The sequence below is a fragment of the Stylophora pistillata genome, chromosome 12 (assembly GCF_964205215.1).
Source record: "Stylophora pistillata chromosome 12, jaStyPist1.2, whole genome shotgun sequence".
NCBI classification, from domain to species: Eukaryota; Metazoa; Cnidaria; class Anthozoa; order Scleractinia; family Pocilloporidae; genus Stylophora; species Stylophora pistillata.
Window position 1 is genome coordinate 12,848,140 of NC_142530.1, and position 18,704 is coordinate 12,866,843.

The 18,704-nt window shown below is 40.3% G+C and overlaps 1 long non-coding RNA gene and 1 pseudogene across 3 annotated transcripts; one reads left to right on the plus strand and one right to left on the minus strand.

Moving 5' to 3' along the window:
* Positions 1–1,053: 1,053 nt before the first annotated feature.
* LOC148718851 (uncharacterized) lies at positions 1,054–6,178 on the plus strand. Of its 3 annotated transcripts, none has more exons than XR_015994044.1 (7): positions 1,054–1,191; positions 2,029–2,072; positions 2,140–2,196; positions 2,585–2,877; positions 3,518–3,559; positions 3,680–3,764; positions 4,238–6,178. It is a non-coding gene; the product is annotated as an uncharacterized LOC148718851 (long non-coding RNA). The 3 variants fall into 3 exon arrangements; XR_015994046.1 differs by having other exon boundaries at positions 2,840–2,877; positions 3,163–3,559; XR_015994045.1 differs by having other exon boundaries at positions 2,840–2,877.
* Positions 6,179–12,571: 6,393 nt separating this feature from the next.
* LOC148718852 (uncharacterized) lies at positions 12,572–16,033 on the minus strand (annotated as a pseudogene).
* Between the last annotated feature and the right edge of the window lie 2,671 nt (positions 16,034–18,704).

The window sequence follows — 18,704 nt, forward strand, 5'->3', positions numbered from 1 at the left end:
CATGTATGAATCAACAACAGATTGTATAGGAATATACAAGCGAGTGTTATCATCAGATGTTGCTTTTGGAGGATGATAAATTACACCGACAAGAATTATGAACACAGCGTGGAAGACGAACAGGCCGTATTTGAAGCCAGAGGGTCTCAGTTAGTACGCCGTTCAGTTCACATTCTGTGAGACGTTTACAGGGCATAGTACAACTAATATAAGCAGCCAAACCACCAGCGTGTGATGGACGATCTTTTCTGAGGAGCACAAAATCCCGCAGAGATACTGCAGAATCCGGAATATATCGTCAAAAAGCCATGTCTCTGTAAGACAGACCACATCAACATTATTTTGCACGGCCACACACTCTAGTTCATCGATCTTCGGTAACAGTGAATGAACATTGCCAACCAGAGGGATGGGAGTAGAGGCACGTTCCCGACGGGATTCATTTCGATTCGCGTCCTGAAAGGTGTTTACATTCCAATGCAAATGGCGCTGCGTCTCAACAGATAATAGACCCGGCATCGTGGACAGAGACTTCGATAGAGATCTTTCATATCTTTCTTTAACCTTCTTTCCAGAACCCTTCCCTCTGTATCTAAAGATATTGAAGCTTTTCAGGGTTTGAAAAACCGCTCGGTCACCAGGTTTTATAGAGTGTGACCGAAGACATAAGAGGTCGTGCCTTGAATACTGTATGACTTCTGTTTGATGAATATGGTAATTTCTGGCGGCGGAAATTTTCAGAGAAGGAATTTGAGCAAAGTCAGACAAATAAGGCCCAGGATTTAACAAGGCCGGCTGATACACTGTAACATCGGTTGGAGGATCATGTCCAGGAATAGCAACGGTGGTCAAACCGTGCTTTGTCCATTTAGTCGCTGCCAACGAGTAGCGAAGGTAGCCAGTCGATAGTAGACTGATTCGCCTGGGTTGAGGTCCGACATAAACCAAACTCATAGAGCAAGCAGCAGCATTCTGTCTCAACCAGCAAGTCGCGGGAAGGATTAGCAGAGATAAAGTCCCCAAAAATCTGTCATAACGAGCGTTTAAGATGAGTAACATCACCGAAAAGGACAGAGCCCAGAGTTTAGCGGCGGCCATTGAGGCGCCCGCGATCGTATACCACGATGTTCGATGTTCGATGTTCGATCGTATACCGCGATGTTCTACCACGTTCACCATTATCTACCTTAGGTAACCCATGTTCTACCACGTTCACCCTCATCTACCCTAGGTAACCCATGTTCTACCTGGTTTATCCCCATCTACCCTTGGTTAGCCATGTTCTACCACATTCACCCTTATCTACCCTAGGTAACCCATGTTCTACCACGTTAACCCCCATCTACCCTAGGTAACCCATGTTCTACCACGTTTACCCCCATCTACCCTAGGTTAGCCATGTTTCACCATGTTCAGCCTTATCTGCCCTAGGTAACCCATGTTCTACTACGTTAACGCCCATCTTCCCTTGGTAACCATGTTCTATCACGTTTACCCCCATGACCGTAGGTTAGCCATGTTTCACCATGTTCACCTTTATCTACCCTAGGTAATCCATGTTCTACAACGTTCACCCTGATCTACCCTAGGTAACCTATGTTCTAAAAACTGCTTTGATCGAACTATTAAAAACTACACACCACAACAAGTACATAAGTACATAAGGCTTCTGTGATAGTTATGGTTTGCAAATCATTGCTTTAATCTCTTGTTTGCAGCTTTTTCATCATCTACAAGTACCGCATCTAGTACGTGCATATGAATTGAATTTAATGACCTAAGTACAAGTACTTTACCATAAAAACAACTAAACCAGACTTGTTATCAGTGAAAGTCAGATAATCAAATTTCACAAAAAGTTCAGTTTTTTATTGTCCTCTGGGCATTGTTTTATTTGGTTTAAAAAACTATCCAAAAGGAAGCTTTTGACTAAACGAACAGATGAAATATAACCCTGGGATTAAAAGTTCGCTAGAGGAAGAAAGATAACTCATTGACGCTCCTTTTTCTAAATTGATTCCTTAACAGGTACAGATAAAGGCGAGAGACAAGCTCAACTAGCGATTTTCAAGGCAAGTTACACAACTGAAAATAAAATGCGGGTTTGAAAAGAATACTTATAGAAGCTTCTTTTTCTAGTTGAGTCCCCAACAGGAACAGATACAGGCGAGACAAGTTCATCGAGTGATATTCAAGGCAAGTTACAATTTTCAGCATCACGTGTATTCCCTGGCTTCAGTTAAATTACTTGTATGATATCTTTTTAATCACAGGATGAAGTTTTGAACTTATTTTATGCAAGCTTTTTCCAATATTCGTATTCAGTGCGGGGTGCCCTAGAATCATACATTCTTTGGGTTATGAATAGCTCACTTAAAAACCCCATGGTATAGGTTGTAAAGCATGCTCGCCTGCATCGTCTAAATATGACAAAATTGTATAAGTTCTTCCTCACGTTGAAACTTCACAAAAAAGCTAGCGAAAAATGTAGCTATTGAGTAATGAGAGTTGAAGTAATGCGATAAACCTCACAATGATGCAGTTTTTTCATTCCACTTATTAGCTATGTCACCTTTTCCTTCAGGTGATGTATCAACAGATGCTGAGCAAAGTACTCTTCGGAATGTTGATGAGCTTGATCTCCTTCTCCCCTTAGTATTTGAAGGATTGTTCAATTAAAATTAGCCATATTAAACATAAATATAGAAGCAACAATAATATGATGTTCACACGGTCACAAAGCAAGGTGTTCTCCATTAAACTGGCGAAGATCTATCGTTGGCTCCACCATCTCTGGATGTTTACTTTTGACTGTTACACATCTCTTAATCTTTTTCAGACGCGATAATTGTGAGTGATACTGAAAAGAAACAAAAGGTATCCTTTTTTGTTATGGTACACCCATAAAATACGTGTCCTGTTCCGGGAGATCTAATCTCTTTTTTATACGTTTTTATATCCTGCAAGAAACGTCAGTGCATCTTTGTTATTATAAAATTACTGTAAATCGGAAAACGAATTCCATGGAAAAAAGGGGAAGAAACCATTTCTTTTACAACTTTGCTGTGAGGTGAGATCACAGTGATTTAATCATCGCTGTTCTCAAAGTCCATATCTGCACAAACGATGTGACCAAATGATGTTTTTGTCCACTGTTTATAGAAATTGGGGAACCCGATGTCTTCAAAAGTTCCTGGTAAAAATCCACAATATTTAACTATGGAGGATGGAAACTTCATGTTATAATTTATTGCTGAAGAATAGTTTGCCATTAGAATGTGGAGGTTGAAAGGCAGAAAGTATACGAAAAGATAAAAATAACTAGATTCATTTTTCATTGAGTTTATACTCTAGTCACGCATAGAGGGTGTCCAAACGTGGAACGTTTGCTATAAGTTTCACTCGTACATGTCAACTACCAGTCGGTTTTGCTTTTTCATCATTGCCTAATGATTCTGTTGTAGGAGAAGCAGGAAGTACATTTTTTGTTACATGATATATTTCTTCTTTTCTTCAGCAACTGATAGAACGCAAGTATCAAAGACGAAAGAGCACAAAGGTATGCGAAAACGTGTAACAAAGATTTTAGAACTTCGGTATAATCTTTCAAAACCTACGTTGGGAAATGTCATATGTGCCGTTTACTTTGTTTTTCCTTCTGACACAAACCTGTCTTCAGGAAGGGGAAAGAACGAGTTAAAAGATTCGCTTACTCCGGCTGAGGACCTTCCCGCGAAAAGAGTTCGCAAAAAGATTGCTATCAGGTACTTAAACTTTACCTGAAGCAAGAACAAATCATGTCATGTTCAATATAAGATTTAAAGGTCCTCCAATATGGAAGTCTATGAGTGAAAAGTCTTTCAAATTTAAGGAATCAGTGCAAAACGATCTCGTTTTGAATTATTATCAGAGATATGTATTTATATCATCTTAGATTGCAATTCTGTCTTTTCCCAAATTATCTTCTTAGTTATTTGTTTGTTAAATTCTGTAGACCTTTGTAGGCCTTGATATAAATGATTTTGTATGATATGTATTTGATGCTATAATGTTGTTGCTGATCAGTAATTCATTTTCATTCAATGTTGTTGTCTACAGTCTACTGAGTACCTGGCTCCGCTAGTTCCTATGGTTATTCCAGATAGCCAATACTCTTTTTACTTTCAATATTGTTTTTTAACTTGACAAATACAAGAGTAGAAGTAATGATTATTGTTGTTGTTGTTGTTGTTGATAGGGAATGAAGATACTGAACGTTAATGCAGGTGGAGATGGCCAAGATCTTTCTTAATTCGATATTGCGTTTAATTAAAACCTATCGTGTGAAACGAGAATGGCAACATCGTTACTACCCGCTGAGAGGAATTAAAGTTCACCACTAAATTTTATCCGATTCGTACTGGTTTAAATTGATCACGAGACGCGATAGTGTTAATTCGTGGAGAGACACTATCGGTCCGTAGTCCCCGTCCGCGGAAAATCAGTGAAAAGTCTGAATGGTTTGACGGCCGCGAAGTTAGGCAGATCAGTAAAACAATGACTTTTCAATTCTGACAGGTATAACGTATTATTTAGCGAATGTACAGTTGCGAATTAATGACATTTGTGACAGGCTGTACGCATGAATACATATTTGATTGATCTGCATTTAGTGGGTTTTGGCTGTTTTTCAACTAGCGCAAGGAAGAAAATTTAGTGGTGAACAATAAAGACAATAGAGTGTTTATCGGTCTGATAGTTGCCCCTTGGAATTTTCATGTTCTTTAAAATAGCATATTTGCTCTCGGATAGTGACTTTTGAACGTATTTGTGTGACCTGAATAGATAGACATTGTTATTGAAGGGTGAAAATGGTCCATTTCGCATTTACTTAAATACGATTTAAGAAATAAAACCAAGGCAAAAGTCCTCGGTCAAATACTGATTTGAAATGGTTAAATGTATTTTGTGACATGAAAGGCGTCACGTTTTCTCCGCAGGGTGAAAATAGTTGATTTAAAAAAATAGTAACTCTTCTTATCTTACTGCTTTGCAAAATGAATAAAAATCCTTCTCATTGATTGAAGATTACTCCAAATCCTCGTGAAAGTCACCTTTAACTTATTAGAAAATATATCTGCATTATTCTTTTAATTTCGTTATATCTCGCCTGGTTTCGTTTCGTTTCGTTTCGCAAAATATTGTACTAGTAAGCCGCCGATTTGTTGTTCAATAAGCCTGTAAATACATGGGTTTTTTAATTAATGCTTTTGTAAGTGCGTAATCTACGGTGTCCCATAGAGGACATGACACATTTTTTTTATCGCGCGATAACTGATAGATTATCGCGCGATAAATGGAAATTATCGCGCGATAAATGGAAATTGTCCCGCGATAAATGAAAAATTATCGCGCGATAAAAGAAGATTATCGCGCGATAAATGGAAATTATCGCGCGATAAATGGAAATTATCGCGCGATAAATGGAAATTATCGCGCGATAAATGGAAATTGTCCCGCGATAAATGAAAAATTATCGCGCGATAAAAGAAGATTATCGCGCGATAAATGGAAATGATCGCGCGATAAATGGAAATTATCGCGCGATAAATGGAAATGATCGCGCGATAAATGGAAATTATCGCGCGATAAATGGAAATTATCGCGCGATAAATGGAAATTATCGCGCGATGAATGGAAATTATCGCGCGATAATAAAAATTATCGCGCGATAATAATAAAAATTATCGCGCGATAATTTTCATTTATCGCGCGATAATCTCCATTTATCGCGCGATAATTTCCATTTATCGCGCGATAATTTCCATTTATCGCGCGATAATCTTCTTTTATCGCGCGATAATTTTTCATTTATCGCGGGACAATTTCCATTTATCGCGCGATAATTTCCATTTATCGCGCGATAATCTATCAGTTATCGCGCGATAAAAAAAATGTGTCATGTCCCCTATGGGCCACCGTAGTAATCAATCGAATTTCTAGTCCCTTATAATGTCCATCAAAACCTGAAACTTATTACACTCAAGGCAAATTATTACTTCAAGAACTTTTTACAAGATAAAACGATAAACGAGCGATGTTACGCTGAAGAGAAAGAAGCAACGGAGATGTACAGGGTGAAAAAGATAGCATTAAGTCTATGGGAACAGCATGAATAAAGTACAGTTTTAGAAGGGTTGCTCGTGGCTTTTATCTTCTCTTCCATTCAGAGGAAAATAAAAGAAAATGTAAAGGGATTTTCAATCTACTTTGGAAGCGCTACTTAACGCTTCTTTTCCCAATTTTCAAAACTTAAACAAGTTTAAGTGGTGCGAGGGGGTCATGAGCCGAACGCAGGCGATATAGGCATCGTAGCGGAAAAACCAATCGAGCAGTGCACTTATTATGTTAGCCCGAATTAAGACGAGCGTACTCTGATTTTTTTTTTGTTTGTGCGCCAACTTGCAGCTATCTGTACAGCTTATCCAGATGAAAGATTAAAGGGCTTTTGTCATGATGCTTTTGAACTAATTACAAAAGTGTATAATAAGGACATTTATTACAAGACACGGGCAGTCAGAGGGCCAATAACTAATTCAACCAATCAAAATGCTCTATTGCCGGTCAATATTCTCTCAGTATTGGACCGGGCATTATCCCGAATGGTCCCGAATGATACCGCACTTGTGTCCCTTAGAACTTCAGTCGTATAATATATCTCTTATTAACCAAGCTTGCTCGGGGCCGTACTGGAAGAATATCGGCCCTCGGTCTTTTTTGCACGGACCGAGCGCAGCTCGGTCCGTACTGTCAAGACCTCGGGCCGATATTCTCCCAGTACGGCCCTCGCGCTTGGTTAATAAGATATATGTTTTCCGCAGATAGCTCAACATCAGTTAGATTTGTAACTTTCATTACACTTGTAAAAAACAACGAATAAAAATTTGTCCATGTTCCACGTATTTGCAGAGTTCCTGTAGACGATAGGAATTCTGATCCCTCAGCCTTTTCTAGATTCCAAGTGACCTTTATAGGCTGTCGACTTGTTCTTAGCCTAGGATAGATGAGGGTAAACGGAGTAGAACATGGGTCACTTAGGGTAGATGAGGGTGAACGTGGTAGAACATGGCTAACAAGGGTAGATGGGGGTAAACGGGGTAGAACATGGGTTACCTAGGGTAGATGAGGGTGAACGTGGTAGAACATGGCTAAACAAGGGTAGATGAGGGTGAACGTGGTAGAACGTGGCTAACCCAGGGTAGATGTGGGTAAACGTGGTAGAACATGGGTTACCTAGGGTAAATGAGGGTGAACGTGGTAGAACATGGGTTACCTAGGGTAGATAGGGGTAAACGAGGTAGAACATGGGTTACCTAGGGTAGATGAGGGTGAACGTGGTTGAACATGGTTAAACAAGGGTAGATGGGGGTAAACGAGGTAGAACATGAGTTACCTAGGGTAGATGAGGGGAAACGTGGTAGAATATGGCTAAACAAGGGTAGATGAGGGTGACCGTGGTAGAACGTGGCTAACCAAGGGTAGATGTGGGTAAACGTGGTAGAACATTGGTTACCCAGGGTAGATGAGGGTGAACGTGGTAGAACATGGGTTACCTAGGGTAGATAGGGGTAAACGAGGTAGAACTTGGTTTACTTAGGGTAGATGTGGGTGAACGTGTTGGAACATGGCTAACCAAGGGTAGATGAGGGTGAAAGTAGTAGAACATGGGTTACTTAGGGCAGATGAGGGTGAACGTGATAGGACATGGGTTACCTAGGGTAGATGAGGGTGAACGTGGTAGAACATGGGTTACCTAGGGTAGATAGGGGTAAACGAGGTAGAACATGGGCTACCTAGGGTAGATGAGGGTGAAGGTGGTTGAACATGGCTAAACAAGGGTAGATCGGGGTAAACAGGGTAGAACATGAGTTACCTAGGGTACATGAGGTGAACGTGGTAGAACATGGCTAAAGAAGGGTAGATGAGGGTGAACGTGGTAGAACATGGCTAACCAAAGGTAGATGTGGGTAAACGTGGTAGAACATGGGTTACTTAGGGTAGATGTGGGTGAACGTGTTGGAACATGGCTAACCAAGGGTAGATGAGGGTGAAAGTAGTAGAACATGGGTTACTTAGGGCAGATGAGGGTGAACGTGATAGGACATGGGTTACCTAGGGTAGATGAGGGTGAACGTGGTAGAACATGGGTTACCTAGGGTAGATAGGGGTAAACGAGGTAGAACATGAGCTACCTAGGGAAGGTGGTTGAACATCGGGGTAAACAGGGTAGAACATGAGTTACCTAGGGTACATGAGGTGAACGTGGTAGAACATGGCTAAAGAAGGGTAGATGAGGGTGAACGTGGTAGAACATGGCTAACCAAAGGTAGATGTGGGTAAACGTGGTAGAACATGGGTTACTTAGGGTAGATGTGGGTGAACGTGTTGGAACATGGCTAACCAAGGGTAGATGAGGGTGAAATTAGTAGAACATGGGTTACCTAGGGCAGATGAGGGTTAACGTGATAGGAAATGGGTTACCTAGGGTAGATGACGGTGAATGTGGTAGAACATGGGTTACCTAGGGTAGATAGGGGTAAACGAGGTAGAACACGGGTTACCTAGGGTAGATGAGGGTGAACGTGGTTGAACATGGCTAAACAAGGGTAGATGGGGGTAAACGGGGTAGAACATGAGTTACCTAGGGTAGATGAGGGTGAACGTGGTAGAACATGGCTAAACAAGGGTAGATGAGGGTGAACGTGGTAGAACATGGCTAAGCAAGGGTAGACGTGGGTAAACGTGGTAGAACATGGGTTACCTAGGGTAGATGAGGGTGAACGTGGTTGAACATGGCTAAACAAGGGTAGATCGGGGTAAACAGGGTAGAACATGAGTTACCTAGGGTAGATGAGGTGAACGTGGTAGAACATGGCTAAAGAAGGGTAGATGAGGGTGAACGTGGTAGAACATGGCTAACCAAAGGTAGATGTGGGTAAACGTGGTAGAACATGGGTTACTTAGGGTAGATGTGGGTGAACGTGTTGGAACATGGCTAACCAAGGGTAGATGAGGGTGAAAGTAGTAGAACATGGGTTACCTAGGGCAGATGAGGGTTAACGTGATAGGAAATGGGTTACCTAGGGTAGATGACGGTGAACGTGGTAGAACATGGGTTACCTAGGGTAGATAGGGGTAAACGAGGTAGAACACGGGTTACCTAGGGTAGATGAGGGTGAACGTGGTTGAACATGGCTAAACAAGGGTAGATGGGGGTAAACGGGGTAGAACATGAGTTACCTAGGGTAGATGAGGGTGAACGTGGTAGAACATGGCTAAACAAGGGTAGATGAGGGTGACCGTGGTAGAACATGGGTTACCTAGGGTAGATAGGGGTAAACGAGGTAGAACACGGGTTACCTAGGGTAAATCAGGGTGAACGTGGTGGAACATGGGTTACCTAGGGTAGATAAAGGTGAACATGGTGAAACATGGCTAACCTACGGTCGATGGGGGTAAACGTGATAGATGGGTTACCTAGGATAAATGGGGGTTAACGTGATAGAACATGGGTTACCTAGGGTAGATAAGGCTGAACATGGTGAAACATGGCTAACCTAGGGTAGATGGGGGTAAACGTGGTAGAACATGGGTTACCTAGAGTAGATGGGGGTTAACGTGGTAGAACATGGGTTACCTAGGGTAGATAAGGGTGAACGTAGTAGAACATGGCTAACCAAGGGTAAATGGGGGTAAACATGGTAGAACATGGGTTACCTAGGGTAGATGAGGGTGAACGTGGTTGAACATGGCTAAACAAGGGTAGATGGGGGTAAACGGGGTAGAACATGAGTTACCTAGGGTAGATGACGGTGAACGTGGTAGAACATGGGTTACCTAGGGTAGATAGGGGTAAACGAGGTAGAACTTGGGTTACGTAGGGTAGATGTGGGTGAACGTGTTGGAACATGGCTAACCAAGGGTAGATGAGGGTGAAAGTAGTAGAACATGGGTTACTTAGGGCAGATGAGGGTGAACGTGATAGGACATGGGTTACCTAGGGTAGATGGGGGTTAGTGAGGAAGAATAAAGGTAACTGATAGAACAAGGTTACATAGGACATATCGTGCAACATACATGAACGTAATAATACTTAGTATTAATATGTATTAGTTAGTGGGACATGATATGGACCTAACATGAACGCTGTTACGCTTCTTTCCATCTTAGCAACTTCCCGCGTGCATCCATAACTCGATGGTTGCACGCTGCACTCTAACCATTTCTTAATTCAAATTAATTCAATTAATTCAATCCAAAATTTCGCCGATAATTAACGGCTAAATCGAGTGTTATATATATATATATAAACCAAAAATTTCGCCGTTAATTAATGGCTACATCGAGTATTATATATATTCAAATAAAAAATTTCGCCGTTAATTCACGGCTAAATCGAGTTTTATATATATATATATTCCCTTAGCTCCGGTTGGAGCATAGGCCATTAACCACTTCCGTCCTCCATCGGGTTCTGTCCTGGGCAAATCTTCCTAAAGTGGCCCAAGTGTGGCCCCAGTTTCTCATTTGGGACTCTACACCTCTTCTCCAGGAGTTCCTGGGACGACCCCTCTTTCTCTTGCCCTGAGGGTTCCAACGTAGTGCCTGCCGGGTGATGTTGTTAGCCGGTTTCCTTAGGATGTGACCTATCCATCTCCACTTTCTCTTTGAGATCTGAGTTATGATTGGTTCCTCGCCTGCTAATTCCCACAGCATCTCGTTCGTTACCCTGTCAGTCCAACTAATTTTTAAAATTCGCCTAAGGCACTTATTGACGAAGGTCTGCAATTTCTGGGACGTTTGGTTAGTTGTTCTCCACGTTTCAGAGCCATAGAGGAGGACTGCTTTGACATTATATATACTTTTATATATAATGTTTTATATATACTTAAACCAAAAATTTCGCTGTTATTTCACGGCTAAATCGAGTGTCAGATATATTCAAACCAAAAATTTCGCCGTTAATTAATGGCTAAAACGAGTGTGATATATATTGAAACCAAAAATTTCGCCGTTAATTAACGGCTAAATCGAGTGTCATATATATTAAAACCAAAAATTTCGCCGTTAATTAATGGCTAAATCGATTATTATATAAGTACAAACCAAAAATTTCGCCGTTAATTAACGGCTAAATCGAGTGTCATGTATATGCAAACCAAAAATTTCGCGGTTAATTAATGGCTAAATCAATTATTATATATATACAAACCAAAACTGTCGCCGTTTATTAACGGCTAAATCGAGTGTCATAAATGAGTTTGGGTTTTTGTCGAGGGTCGAGGGTAAAATGTCGAGGGTCGAGGGTAAAATGTCGAGGGTCCGAGAAAAGTGTCGAGGGTCCATAAAAAACTAAAAATCGTAAATTAAAAAAAATTAAATGTCGTGAAATGTCAGAGGAAACTCAGAAATTACATATGGATAAATTTCAGACATGTTTTGACTTATTATTTTTGTATACTTTCACGCTTCATTTACACAGCTTCCACAAATGCACCCGCAACCGCAAATAAATAGATGCCGGCTGATCGAGGTCAAGCTTAACTTTGTGGAAAGCGTGCCTAAGCAATTCGTCCATCGAAATATCGTTTTCTCTTAAGCGCCTAAATCTCGCAGTTTCTGGGTTTCCATCCACCGTTAGGTCATAAGCAAAAAAACTCGAACTGAGGAACAGCAAATAAAAAATGATTTCGCAACCAGAGATGCGCTAATGGAGGGGCTTTTAGCAACGTCTGACAAAAGATTGACAAGAAAAACGTACACATTTTTGTTGTTTGAGTACACTTTTTTATCATTTTTATCGATGGTGTGTTTTAACATTTGTTCCCTCTGATCCTGCAAAACGTTTTGCACATAACTGAAACTAAAGTTTTAACTGCTGCTGTTACTGTAGTTTTAGTCGAATTTTTCATGATTTCACCCCATACTCGGAGTGTTAAGAATCTTCTTTCTCCTGACATCATAATGAACTCGGGGATTTCAATCTGATTTAAAACTCTCAGAACTAACCTTGCTATGCCTGAAGAGCCGCAACAGCGGTGAAACGCGTAGCGCAAAAGCAAAGAGAAAGACAAAGAAAAAGAGGACTTTCGTTTTTCATTTATTTTAGTATCTTTATTCGACACAGAAGTTTACAGTTTGTTTACATTTTATATATATATATATATATATATATATATATATATATATATAACCAAAATAGCGGAATGAGATCATCATCTACTAAAAAGTGCTCAATAGCAGGGCTAGAGCTATGGATAATTATACCTCAAGATTTAGGTTACTTGAACTTTTACTGCAGTAAAAGTTCAAGTAACCTAAATCTTGAGGTATAATTATTATCTATATATATATATACTCAAGTTACGCACATATGGATTTTAATACAGCCTGTTTCGTAGACCAACAAAAGTTGATCCACTCATCAGTTAAACTCCATACACACTGAGGCATCGTGACGGTTAACTCTAACTCAGCAACGTGATCACATGACATTGTTTAAAAAATTCAAAGCTTGAAAACCGTGCGCGCGCCGATAATAGCGTTAAGAATACTTGAGAAGATATTTCCGCCGATGTCTACAATTGGATATTATTTCACTTCGCTTGTTTAAAGAGGCTTCATGTGGATAAGACAAGATAAAAAATTTCTCAGTGAGGCATAAATTGCAACGTTTTGTGGCATTGGAATATGCTCTAGCCCTAGCAATAATTTTCCATGAAATCGAATAGTCTTCCCTCTTCTCCTTTAGTTTCCACAGGTACTTGTTCAGCTCTGTGTCATTTCGCCGTCTCTCGTGGTTGAACGACATTCGGTGGTTGCGCCATCTAGTCTTAAAATCTGTCGCTGTGAGGCCAACTTACGTTTCAGTTTCTTCCCTGGTAGCGACTGTGGCTTGGTAGACGACCTCGCTTTGCAAACATTCCCCTCCTAAAGGGCATTCGTTTTCGTTCCTGCAGTTGCACAATCTTTGGGGGCGGCTATCTTCGGACATTTTTGCGCTCCTCATTGTGGCTTTGTTATGCCCGTCTATGATCTGTTTCATAATGGGTGTGCATGAGTAGCTCAGTTTAATGGTGTTTCTATTGAAAATCTTCCTCAGTTTGTGGGTCACTGGAAAGCACTTGTCAATAAGGTTGATAAACGCTCTGCCAATGTTGGTCTGGACGTTTCTGTTAAATGTTGGGTTAAACCAAATTATGTTTCTTCGCCTTTTGGTTTGGTATTGCTGTCGGTGCGGTTCCGGTTCAGTGAAGTGCAGCTTGTATGTGTAGCCACTCTTGTGTAACGCGTCTTGGTAGGGAGGTGCGGCTTTGTTAAACATGTCTTCGTCAGAAGAGATTTCAGAAAGTCTTTTATTAACTGCTTCGGAGATGTTTCGTAGTATAAGATGGGTGGTTAGACTTGCTGTGTACGTATAGATGGGTAGTTGCTGCTTTAGAATAGGGTCCGAATCTGCCGGTTATCAGGTCAAGCGTTACATCGAGAAAGTTGATGATTTTCTTGTTTGCCTCGATGGTAAATCTAAGGTTGTTTTGGGCAAATATCGTGCAAATCTGTTTCTTAATTCTCTTCACTTTTTGGGGTGTCTGGTTTATAACTGCAAGGCCGTCGTCACGGTAAAGTCCGATGTTAATTTCTGGTATAGTCGCAAGCTGTGATAGGAGGTAGCAGCCGACTAGTTCACATGTCTCCGCTCCATCATAACTTCCCATGGTGACGTCGAAAAGGCCGTTGGAATTTTTCTTCTGCCAAGAGGTCTCATTACTAAATAGTAGTGATTCCTTAGCAAGCAGGACGATTTGGCGATCATCTGGGGAGATGGTCGTGTAGTTAGACGCGAAGTCGAGGGCACGTCTGTGCTGCAGTGGTTCAAAAACTTACCAAATAAATGCGAATCTGCTTTCATCAGCTTCGATGTTGTAGAATTCTACCCCTCAATAACGAAAGTTCTACTCGGACTTCGGCCTTCTTCAGGTGGAACGTATTTACATAAAAACTAAAAACTAAAAGTCCTAGTAGGTTTACAGAATGACCTCAATTTATACTAAACGTAAGAAATATAAATAGTATTGCTTAATGTATTCCAGACCTAAATAGTAGGATATAATAATGAGTAAAAGGCAAGAATGTACAAGGGGCGAAATAACCACGATTGGTTGCGAAGAACTCAATTACATTGTGTAAATGATGCCCTAATTACGTATTATAGCGGACGCGATTTTTGGATCTGAATTCGCGTCTTTTGGTAAGTCCGTGGGGACTAGGTGTACACAGTTGTGCGGTCCAGTAGGCCTCTCTCGTAAGTAATAATCTATCAATATAAGCTGCGTCCCCTTGGCTGGTAATTTTCTCAATAACAATAAAATCAATTTCAGAAATTTCGTGTTTGGTACAATTGAAGTGGACTGCAAGCTCGCACGTTTTTTTTGTTTGTTCGCATGGATGACTTGTAATTACGAAAACGCACCTTGAATTCAGTGGAAGTAGAACCCACGTATTGTAAATTGCATTTCTTGCACGAGGCCAAGTAAACAACATTTCTGGAGGAGCAAGACAAGTTTTGGCAAATCTTATAGGTTCGGCCTGTGGAAAAACTCTTCAATTTGGAAACTTGAATTAAAAAATTCTTGCAAAGGTCGCATCTAGAAGAGCATTTAAAACACCCTCCCGTTTCCTTCTCTGCCTGACTAACTTTCCCACCCACACAAAATCTAGAAGGCGCCAGAATGTCTTTGAGGTTTTTGGTACGGCGATATGCTGGAAAAATCGATTTTGATGGAAAATTTCCGATAACTCAGGTGACGATCTTAAGAGATGAGCATGCTTTTGGATAACCCTATGAATATCAGGGAGGATAGGATTGTAGTCGAGGACTAACGGAAATACTTTTTTGTTGGACTTGACATTTTTCTTGAGGAGTACTGATCTTTCAATTCTCAGCGCTCTGTCAAATTGATTGTCTACCAGATCTGCATTATAACCCTGGGATTTAAGATACCCTTTATATTCAACACATCTCTTGTAAAGGGACTCATCCGTAGAACAGTTACGTCTAATGCGTAAAGCAACTCCGTAGGGAATTGCCCTTTTACAGTGTGCTGGGTGCGAACTGGAAAAGGGTCAATAAAGATGGCTATCTGTAGGCTTAGCATAAATATCAGTAATTATGAACCCGTCTTGAAGGTGCAGTGTGAGATCCAAGACATTGAGGGTGTGCTCAGAGTACGCCAGCTCAAATTTGATAGTGGGATAGAGGGAATTGATGTACTCGGTAAACTCTAATAACTTAGGCAAACCATGTGTCCAAACATCGAAAACATCATCCCTATATCTCCACCATAACAACGGTTTCACACCACCTCCAAATTTAGCTTTCTCATCAATTAATCCCATAGCCAAGTCGGCGTAACTGCATGCGTTTTTGGGGCCCATAGTCGTACCATGTTTTTGCACAAAATTTTTCCCCGAAAATTGACAATTATTGGCTTGGGGACAAATTTCGATTGTCTCAACAATGCATTCGGCGGTGGATGGAAATTTGATCGATCTAGAATCAAGAGCTTTTCTAACAGCTGGAATGCCTAAGTTATTATCAATATTGGGAAACATAGCCACGACATCCCAGGAGACCAACAGACACCCAGGTGGTAAAGGACCTCTCTCAGAATTAAATGTTTGGATCTTGTTGATAAGATCGGTGGTATCTTTAACAAACGAGGGTAGATTTTGGGCGAGAGGCTTAAGATAAAATTCAGTAAAAGCAGAAAGTCTTTCGATTGCCGTTCCGCAGCAAGATGTAATTAAGCGGAGAGGGTTGCCCTCTTTGTGAGTCTTCACATTGCCAAAAGCCACCCCCGGTTTTGGTTCCAAATTGGCAACCCAAGTGGCAATCTCCTGACTAATCTGTCCTTCACTAAACCATTTCTGTCCCCAAATTTTGACTTTATCAAAATGCTCAATGGTGGGGTCCTGGTTAAGCTTAGTATAATGGAGATCAGTACTCCTCAAGAAAAATGTCAAGTCCAACAAAAAAGTATTTCCGTTAGTCCTCGACTACAATCCTATCCTCCCTGATATTCATAGGGTTATCCAAAAGCATGCTCATCTCTTAAGATCGTCACCTGAGTTATCGGAAATTTTTCCATCAAAATCGATTTTTCCAGCATATCGCCGTACCAAAAACCTCAAAGACATTCTGGCGCCTTCTAGATTTTGTGTGGGTGGGAAAGTTAGTCAGGCAGAGAAGGAAACGGGAGGGTGTTTTAAATGCTCTTCTAGATGCGACCTTTGCAAGAATTTTCTAATTCAAGATTCCAAATCTAAGAGTTTTTCCACAGGCCGAGCCTATAAGATTTGCAAAAACTTGTCTTGCTCCTCCAGAAATGTTTTTACTTGGCCTCGTGCAAGAAATGCAATTTACAATACGTGGGTTCTACTTCCACTGAATTCAAGGTGCGTTTTCGTAATTACAAGTCATCCATGCGAACAAACAAAAAAAACGTGCGAGCTTGCAGTCCACTTCAATTGTACCAAACACGAAATTTCTGAAATTAATTTTATTGCTATTGAGAAAATTACCAGCCAAGGGGACGCAGCTTATATTGATAGATTATTACTTACGAGAGAGGCCTACTGGACCGCACAACTGTGTACACTTAGTCCTCACGGACTTAACAAAAGACGCGAATTCAGATCCAAAAATCGCGTCCGCTATAATACGTAATTAGGGCATCATTTACACAATGTAATTGAGTTCTTCGCAACTAATCGTGGTTATTTCGCCCCTTGCACATTCTTGCCTTTTACTCATTATTATATCCTATTATTTAGGTCTGGAATACATTAAGCAATACTATTTATATTTCTTACGTTTAGTTTAAATTCAGGTCATTCTGTAAACCTACTAGGACTTTAGTTTTTATGTAAATACGTTCCACCTGAAGAAGGCCGAAACGTCGCCACATTAAAGCTGGAACAGTTAGAAGTTTGCTTAATGTTTCATCGTTTTACACTTACTTAATATTTTCATTGAAGCACTGTATCCTCCGCGGATCCTTCTACTGGGAGCTCATCGTTCTGTTTACCTTTTTATTCCGTTTATATATATATATACATACATATATAACAAGTTAAAAGGCCTCGAGCCAACAGTGACGCCGCGCCAGAAGGATCCAAAAGGATTCACAGTCCAAACCTCGATAAATGGTAGGAGAAGTAGTGTGGCACACGAGGACGGACAACTTCGAGCGAAGGAAGACATATACTCAATAAAAAGTCTAAAAAGTTCAATAAAGAGACCTCTTTTCGACTATGGCTTGTATTAAAAACAGCTTGTTTTCATAATCAAGTGTGCCTTCTAGCATAAATAATACCAAAGAGAAACGTTTGGCAAAACATCTGTCAACCTCAAGCGCTTATTAGAGAAGTAAACTACAAACACAAACACCAATCCTCAAACACACCAACGATAAAAATCACAAAAAATCAAACATTTGTTTTTCATGTCAATCCTTTGTCAGACGTTGCTAAAAGCCTCTCCATTAGCGCACGACAGTAACATATCTTTTCGATGTTATGTCATGTTTGAGAAACTTTTATTCCAGCTTATTATTATTGTAAACGTTAACTTACAAACGAAAATTATTTATTCAGAAAATTTTGATTTTGTAGCATTCGGAGACAACAAATCTTGAAACATACCATCGATAAAACAAAACAAAAAAAAAAAAAAATACCGAAACAACAAAAATGTGCGCGTTTTTCTTGTCAATCTATAGGCGGATTCATGCTGACGTCATTGTTTACATTTTTGCTCATTTGCATATGGCTTTGTGTAAAGAAGGAAGCATGTTAGATACAAATTGACTTCAGGCAGCTAAAGAGCTAGAAAACCTTAGGACATGGTGAAATTTTTAGCTCTTTGGGTGTAATATTTAAGGAGAAATAGTCCATCAAAAACTGCAAAATTTCTGGGTGGCAAAAGCGCTAATGAGCTCATACATTCTATGTAAAATTTTGAGTTTTTAATGCATCAGGCTCGTATTCATTGGCCGAGTTAATCGTACTTTGACCTTTCGATATTCAGAACTGATTTATTTTTAGCTCCATCAGAAACTGAATTGCATATGCCGATGAGGCAAATATTGTAAACAAGGATTCCCCTATTGTCAGACGTTGCTAAAAGCCCCTCCATTAGCGCATCTCTGGTTGCGAAATCATTTTTTTATTTGCTGTTCCTCCGTTCGAGTTTTTTTGCTTATGACTTCACGGTAGATGGAAACCCAGAAACTGCGAGATTTAGGCGCTTAAGAGAAAACGATATTTCGCTGGACGAATTGCTTAGTCTCGCTTTCCACAAAGTTAAGCTTGACCTCGATCAGCCGGCATCTATTTATTTGCGGTTGCGGGTGCATTTGTGGAAGCTGTGTAAATGAAGCGTGAAAGTATACAAAAACAGTAAGTCACAACATGTCTGGAATACGTAATTTCTGTGTTTCCTCTGACATTTCACGACATTTAATTTTTTTTAAATTTACGATTTTTAGCTTTTTTATGGACCCTCGACACCTTTCTCGGACCCTCGACATTTTACCCTCGACCCTCGACAAAAACCCAAACTCGTCATAAATATACAAACCAAAAATGTCGCCGTTAATTAATGG